Below are 8,310 nucleotides of genomic sequence, written 5' to 3'. Positions count from 1 at the left end.
CTGTCGGGGCTGCCGGGACTGGGGCAGGTGCTGGTGGTGTAGAAGTAGATGCAGTAGCCCTTGTCAATCTCCGTGTAGCCATTATGTTACGCAATCTACAATAAAGTTAAATGAGATAACATTAAAAAAATGAAATAATAAAATATCTACATCATTTAATACACAATTACACAAAAGAAAGCACATCAATCAAAGTTGGACATGATTCAAAATATATTATACTTTTCAAAAAAGTTAAACAAATGGAACAAAGAGTGAATAACTTAGCAATTGCAAATATGATGTGAATTCCTAAAGTTTAACTACTTTAAAGTCAATCACCATCCTATACAAAAAGTGGATAATTTAGCAATTGCAAATATCTTGTGATCCCCAAAATAAAAATACTAAGAAGTCAATCACTATCATTTGAATCTTCTCCTTCTCCTTCTCCTTCTCCTTCTCCTTCTCCTTCTTCTTCTTCTATAGACATAGGCACGTCCACACTTGATCCATCTATGTCACCTCTGCCCAATTCCATCAACAAATTGATATCACCCGAAGATGGTACTTGATTAAAGCTTCTCATTTCAGCTTGTTGGTATGCCTCTTCTCGCATGATATCTTACTCAAGCACATCATATGTATTGCGAGGCTTTACTCGGACCACAGTACACCAATTAGGCCTTTTAATTTCCTTTACATAGTATACTTGCTCAGCTTGACATGCTAAAATGAAAGGCTCATCCTTATATCTAACATATGTGACATCCACATTTATGAATCCATACTCATCTTTACAATATCCCCTACTTTGATTTCGTCCTACTGGAGGAACATTAAACCACTCACACTTAAATAAGATCACTTTATGTTTTCCAACATAATCTAACTCAATAATATCAGTCAACATGCCATAATAATCCACACCCCCAGTCAATTCATCTCCCTTCACAACTACTACACTATTTTGAGTCTTCAAAGATGCTTCATAGTTTTTGCTACGAAATGTAAAACCGTTGATAGCACGTGTTTTGTAGAAATGTGCACGTCGATCAGGACCTCTTGCTAGAGAAAGTAGTTGATTATTCACCCGTGCACTCCTTACTTTGTGTAGATCTGAAATCTACATTAATGAATAGCGATTAAAACTACATACTACCAAGAGACTCTTCAATTCTACAATTATCAAAGTTTAATCATTTACCTTCCTTTCAAACCATTTCACAAATTGATCCTTGTGCCTTTTCTACAGATTTCTTGGATTTTCTCTTGTTAAATCTGCCATATGTTCATCAACCCATGATTGAAGTTCTTCACAATTCTTCAGCACATAGAATTGAGCTTCTTTATGCTCTAAAATACTAAGTTTCTTGTATGCCCCTTTACAACTAAACTAGCCAAGTACTTTGAACACAGCTATGCCTCACATAGGTTCATTCTCGCCATGGTCAGAAATCTTAGAATTTTCATCCAAATATCTCCCCACAAGGGTCATTGCTTCTTCAGAGATATAACTCTCAGATATTGACCCCTCAGGACGTGCTTTGTTTCCCACATAACTCTTTAGTGTGCGCAAATATCTAAAATTGAATTTTTAAGGAATGTTAGAAACTTACATATAGAATACTATAAGGCAGATTCTAAGTTGTTGTCAATTCTAAAGGGATAACCTCTCAACAGAGTACATCCAGCGATATTGAACTGGTCCGGCTAACTTAGCTTTATGGGAAAGATGAACGGTTAGGTGAACCATCACATAAAAAAAAAGCCGAAGAAAAAACCGTCTCTAATTTACAAAGTGTTATTGTAATATGGGTTTCAAGTTTGTCTAGAACGTCCACCTTCAATTCCTTCGAACAAAGCTCTCCAAAGAAAATACTTAGATGTATCAACGGTTCACAAACTTCTTTGGGTAAAAGCTCACGAATTGCAAGTGGTAGCAACCGTTCTATTAGGACATGGCAATCATGGCTCTTCAAGCCATAAATTTTGCAATCTTCAACGTGCACACACCTAATATTTGATGAATACGAATCAAGGAACTTGAGTTCTTTCAAGAACTGACAAAGAAGTTTCCTTTCATTCTCCTTCCTGGTCTTTGACAATGTATATTTGGCTATCGGTATCACAAACTTGTTGCCCACTCTACGAGGATGAAGGTCTCTCTTGATACCCATAAGTTGAAGATCAGGTCGTGCATTAAGATTGTCCTTTGTCTTTCCATCTAAATTTAACAGTGTACCCAGTATATTATCGAAGACGTTCTTCTCTATATGCATTACATCTAAATTATGACGTAACAATAATGTCTTCCAATAAGGCAACTCAAAAAAAATGCTTTTCTTTTTCCAATTTCCAGCCACCTTGTCATGCTCAGACTTCTTTCTCTTTTTAGTCTTGTTCACAAACTCCGTTTGTTCAAAAGTCTTGAATTCTTCTAGGACATCATAACCAGAAAGTGGCTTAGGTGCTTCGCCAAGTTCCCTGGTATTGTCAAAAGAACTCTTATTCCTTCGCCATGGATGATCATGCGGCAAATAGCGGCGATGACCCATATAGCAATGCTTGTGTCCATGTTTCAGCCTTTTAGAACTAGTTTCTCTGTGACAACATGCACATGCTAGTGCACCTTTAGTGCTCCAACTGGATAACATGGCATAAGCTGAATAATCATTTATTGTCTATAAACCTACAGCAGACAACTTAAAATTCCGTTTCTGAACCACATCAAATGTTTCAACACACTCTTCCCACAATTCTTTCAACTCTTCAATTAACGGTTCTAAGTATACATCAATAGAATTGCCAGGGAATTTAGGGCCTGGAATAAGTAGAGATAACATCCAATTTGAATGTTTCAAAACCATCCATGGAGGATAGTTATATGGAATGAGAACAACTGGCCAAGTACTATAGGAAATGTTCATATTGCCGAACGGATTGAATCCGTCACTAGCAACTCCAAGCCTGATATTTCTAGCATCACGTGCAAACCATTTGTGCTCCTCATCAAATGTCTTCCACACCATCGAATCTGCTGGGTGTTTTAGGACTCCATCATCAAGTCGTTTCTCTTTATGCCACCTTATTGCTAGCGTTGTTTCTTCACAGATGAAGATCCGTTGAAGCCTAGGTTTTAATGGAAAGTATCTTAGTATCTTCTGGGGTACCTTCTTACGAGGGTCGTCCTTTTCATTCCCCTTCCCCTTCACCCATCTAGATTGCTTACACTTTAGACATTCATCAAGATCAGCATATGCTTGCCCCCAAAACAAAATGCAATCATTCACACAAGCATTTATCTTCTCGTAATTTAATCTCAAATCTCGAATCACTTTTCGAGCATCATAAAATGAAGTTGGACAAGAATTTTCCTTTGAAAATATGCTTTTTAGAAAGAGCAACAAAGCATCAACTGAATTGTTGCTCCATCCATAGCGACATTTCATTTGAAACAACTTGACAATGAAAGATAACCTTGATATCCCACTGTCCGAATATAGGCTTTGCTCATAATCCCTCATTAGCCTCTGGAACCTCTTTGCCCCCTGATGAGGTTCTTCTTCTATATTGTCATCTACGTTGGTAGCGAATCTCTCGGCGTCTCCCCTAGTGTTTCTCCTCTAAAGATGTTATACAACATCTCATAAGTGGCAGAATCATTCTCCCTTTCACAATCAATTTCATTTAGATCAGACACATCTATAGTGGATGTATCTTGAAGTATCTCACCATGATGCACCCATGTTTTATAAGAGGTCACTATCCCCATTGGCACATATGATGATGAACTTCATTTCTAAATTTGAACATAAAATTGTTGCATTTGGGACAAGGACAACGTATTTTATTTTTCACACCGGGTTGAGAGAAGGCAATATCCAAAAATAATTCATTGAGGCACTTCCTAAACTCAGGAGTACGCCTATCAAAATTAACCCAATATTTCTGATAATTGATCATTGGACTAATTTCTGCAGGAGACGAGAATAGATAGAAAGATGTAAAGAGTGAAAAAAAAGAGGGTAGTATGACATAACATAGCATCACAACAACTATCACTTTCAAAATCACCAAAAAAAGTACAAAAAATAGAATCAAAATAATAAAACCTAGAAACAAAAAATAGAATAAAAATATCAACTCTCCAAATAACCAAAAAATCAGATAATCAACCATGTTACACACCAATACTTTCAACCACAACAAAATCAGCATAATCAACTAACAATATTTTCAACCACAATATCAGCAGAATCAAGGTTCAATATTTCAGCTAAGATTTTCAACTAACAACATATTTAACAATACTCAAATAAACTGAAGTTACCTTTAGCAGAGACGTGACCAGACCAGACCAGCAGGAGAAGAAGGACAGCCGAATCAGACCAGCAGAGGCAAAGGACACGCCGGATGAGCAGAGCAGCATAAACTATCCTAAATCAATGCAATGTAAAATACACAAAATTAATAACAAAATTTAATCAATATTTCTATGTTACTAAGGATTACGTAGTTACCTACTTTACTCAATTCACAAACACAAAAATATAAAATAAAAAAAAAGCTGAATCAAAATCACTGAAAAAGAAAGCAAAAACTAGAATCAAAATAATAAAACACAAAAACAAAAATTAGAATCAAATATCAACTCTCCTAATAAGATAAAATAAGATTATCTAACAGATATAACACTAATATTTTCAACCACAACATCAACAGAATCAATGTTCAATATTTCAGCTAAGATAATCAACTAACAACATAGTTAATAAGGATAATGTAGTTACCTACTTTACTCAATTCACAAACACAAAAATATATATATATATAAAAAAAACAAACAGAATCGAAATCACTAAAAAGAAAGCAAAAGCTAATAACACTAATATTTTCAACCAGATATAAATCTAAGATTTTCAGTCACAACATCAGCAGAATCAACGTTCAATACTAAATTAAACTGCACTTACTTTCAGCAGAGGAGATGATCGGAGCATACCGACAGCAGACGAACGAAGCACGGCTGAACTAGAAGAAATTAAAGAGTGCTAGACAACACCAGAAGAAGACCTTTTTATTAAATCTTCATCATTTCACTATCAAGCTAGGAGAAAAACTTTGTAGTGCTAATAAAAATGTCTTCTGCTTTATTATCTCACTCAGTTTTTCCAACTTTAGTATACAAGCCTCAAGAAAGGAAAAAGAACAAAGAGAACAACAAATTAAATCATTTAGTTTTACATACAAATACAATTAGGAATTAGCATCAATTTTTCTCTTCTAAAGCTACAATAAAACAGCAAAAATAAAGTTCACAAAATTAATATAGAATAACTATATATTACAAAAAAAAACTCACCTCTACACTGCAGAATGTCAGAAGCAGAACCAAAGTCAGCACTCAGCGACGGGTTAGGGCTGTTCCACCGTCGAAGACGCAGGCCACCGGCGAGGAGAGGTGACCGCACGAGCAGAGCTTCGGCACGAGCAGAGCTTTGGCACGAGCAGAGCTTCGGCACGAACAGAGCAGAGCCAGCAAAGGAGTGAACCAACAAGAGGACGACAGAAACGGAGGTAGCAAATACAGAGGAGGCACGATGCGGAGGCAAAGAAGGCGGAACACGGTGGAGCCAAGATGGCCAGGACGACACAGATAGAAGTGAGTAGTGGCGCAGACGAAGCAGATTCGAGTAGCGACTGGAGGCGCTTGCGACGGAACAAACACTAAGGAGGACCACGACGCCACCGCAGACGTTTCCCAGTGGCTACGCCGGTGATTCTTCTTCCGGCAGTAGTAGCATTTTCCCTCGCAGATAGAGTAGACGGCGCTGAGGGGTTGAGAGTGACTGAGTGTGGCTTAGAGTGAGGGGTGGGGACTTAGGATTTTTTTTTACAGCTTTACATTCACTATCACCTTTTGGTTTTTACAGATTTACTTTAGTATTTTAATTTTTTTGGGATATATTTAATTATTGTTACTTATAAGTATTTAACATTTTGAAAAAAATTATAAAATATACATATATTTTGTGACACAAAAATAACTTGTTACAAATAATGTTAAATTTTGTGACAAATTAATTTTTTGTTACAAAATAATTTGAGTTTTTCAGACAAAAAGATATTTTGTTACAAAATATTTGGAGTTTTTGAAACAAAAAAAATATTTTGTTACAAAATACTTCGAATTTTTGTAACTACTTTACTTTTTGTTACAAAACATTATAATATTTTGTAACAATACACCAACGCGTTACAAAAACTAACATAATTTGTAACAAAAAAATAGATTGTTACAAAATATTTGAATGTTTTGTAACAACTTGTAATGTTGTTACAAAACATAATTTTTTTGTAATAATCACCAATTATTATTACAAAAAATTCTTTTTTGTAACAATTTTAAATTTGATACAAAATTTTTGTACAAATATTCTATTTTCTTGTAGTGAAGGTATTACGATCTCTAAAAGAAAAGGATATGTACATAAATATAGTTGGATGAAATCATGTTGAGTTGAGAAATTAACTAAATTAATTAGTGATGACAAACATTATTTTTGGCAAAATAAATAATTAGAGTTGTTTAACTAATAAGTATACATTGCTAATTATTTATGTTATGCTGCAGGCCATAATTCAATTTAAGCAGCCCAAGTTGAATGAATGACAAAACAAGGCTAATGGGCTGAATGGTAAGGATGAATAGATCAAGCCCAAGCCATTCAACTCCATTGAGTGGAAAAAAGCTGAGAGATACACTTGAGAGAAAAGCCTAGAGTTATTTTCTGATTTCTTTAGGTTGATTAAGTGTCTTGTATCTAGTATCTGAATGGTATCCCTTTCTTAGTTGGGTTAGCACTAAGAGGTATAGTTAGGTATTAGCATAGCCAATGTCAAGTTAGGTTAGAACTTGAGTGTGAAAGGATTGGGTCAATCCTGTGTTATTGGTGTATGTAATACTGTTTACTATAGTGAAATTCTTCCACAGTTGTGGAGGAGACTGGACGTAGGTTGCATAGCACAAGGCAACCGAACCAGGATACATGCTGGTATTAGCTTCTCTCTTCTCTGCTGTGTTCTGTTTTCTGATATTCATGAGACAAAAATAAATTGTCTCATAAATTTCTGCTGCTAAGTTAAAACAGAATCAGAATTGCAAATCTGTTTTAAAAGGATAACAACTGTAATTAAAAGGAAGGCATAGATTCAACCCCCCTTCTCTAAGCCTACCACAACCTTCAATTGGTATCAGGAGCTAAGGTCTCAAGAATCAACGGTACATGGATAGTGGATGTTCAAGGCACATGACTGGAAGGTCAACCTACTTCATCAAACTAAATAAGTATGATGGAGGTTTGACAATTCTGGGCAGGTGATGAACGTTTCTATCAAGTCAACGTGTTCTGGGCTTGTTTCAAATGAATCTCAATTTGGGCCAACCTCAATATTCAGATCAAGAGTGGTCCAAATATGTTTCATTAATTTCTTATCACCTCAAGGCCCAAATATGAATGTTACAATCTTGTGTGTTAGTTTTTTGATGACTTGTGTGTTTCATGAAAGGTTTTAAATAAATGTTTTGTGGCCCAAAAGGTTTTCAAGAGGATTTAATTTTGGCCCAAAAAAGGTGTTTCAGGTTAATATTGTTGTTTTTAAAAAAAAAATTTAAAATTAATTTTTAAAATCAAATAAAATCTTTCTTGAATGAGGTCATGTCTTTTCAAGTCTTTTCAAATGGTGATGCAGTTGCATGGTTTTGGAAACTTGCTTTTTGGGTACGGTTACCAACACTCCCTCTCTTCCCTCCATAACTCCTTCTCCATCACTTCAGTTTTCACCACTACCCTTACTACTCTCTCCCCTTCTTAAATTGAAACTAACCAAATGAGGAAGAAAACCATTGCAAAAAGGGCTCCTCGTGAGAAGGTTTTCAAGCTACCCACAAAGCCATCCACTCGCTCTCAAGACCGCACCTTTACCCCTTCTCCTTCTCCTCCTACCTCTCCTCATCGTTGTGACCCCATGGCTCGGACCAAAAACACTCCAAGGTTTCCTGCCTCTGCCAAGCCGACGCCACCACCAAAGGCCACACCTTCCAAGCCTGGCTCCTCAAAACCAAGTTCAGCAAAGCCTGGCTCCTCCAAAGGCAAACGTCAGGCGACTGAGGAACCCATACCCGAACCATCTCAACCAAAATCCAGGTCGGTTCCAATGCACTCTCAACGAGGTAACACTCGAGTCCCTCTCCAGAATGTTAAAGAACCAGACATTGGACCTTTTGATCACAAAGCTCACTTTTTGACTTCTCATTCGAACTATAAC

At 36.3% G+C, this 8,310-nt stretch overlaps 1 long non-coding RNA gene across 1 annotated transcript in view; it reads right to left on the bottom strand.

The window, feature by feature from the left end:
* The window catches only part of LOC110268541, a 6,474-nt gene extending 1,450 nt beyond the window's left edge, over positions 1 to 5,024 (bottom strand). The window contains exons 1-2 of the long non-coding RNA XR_002356632.1: positions 5,015 to 5,024; positions 91 to 95 (exon numbers count right to left, since the gene is read on the bottom strand). This is a non-coding gene — a long non-coding RNA (uncharacterized LOC110268541). The remainder of the gene's footprint in view (positions 1 to 90; positions 96 to 5,014) is intronic.

The sequence above is a fragment of the Arachis ipaensis genome, chromosome B10 (genome assembly GCF_000816755.2).
Source record: "Arachis ipaensis cultivar K30076 chromosome B10, Araip1.1, whole genome shotgun sequence".
NCBI lineage: Eukaryota > Viridiplantae > Streptophyta > Magnoliopsida > Fabales > Fabaceae > Arachis > Arachis ipaensis.
The sequence above is the reverse complement of the archived record's forward strand: the minus strand, read 5'-3'. Positions and strand labels throughout refer to the sequence as shown.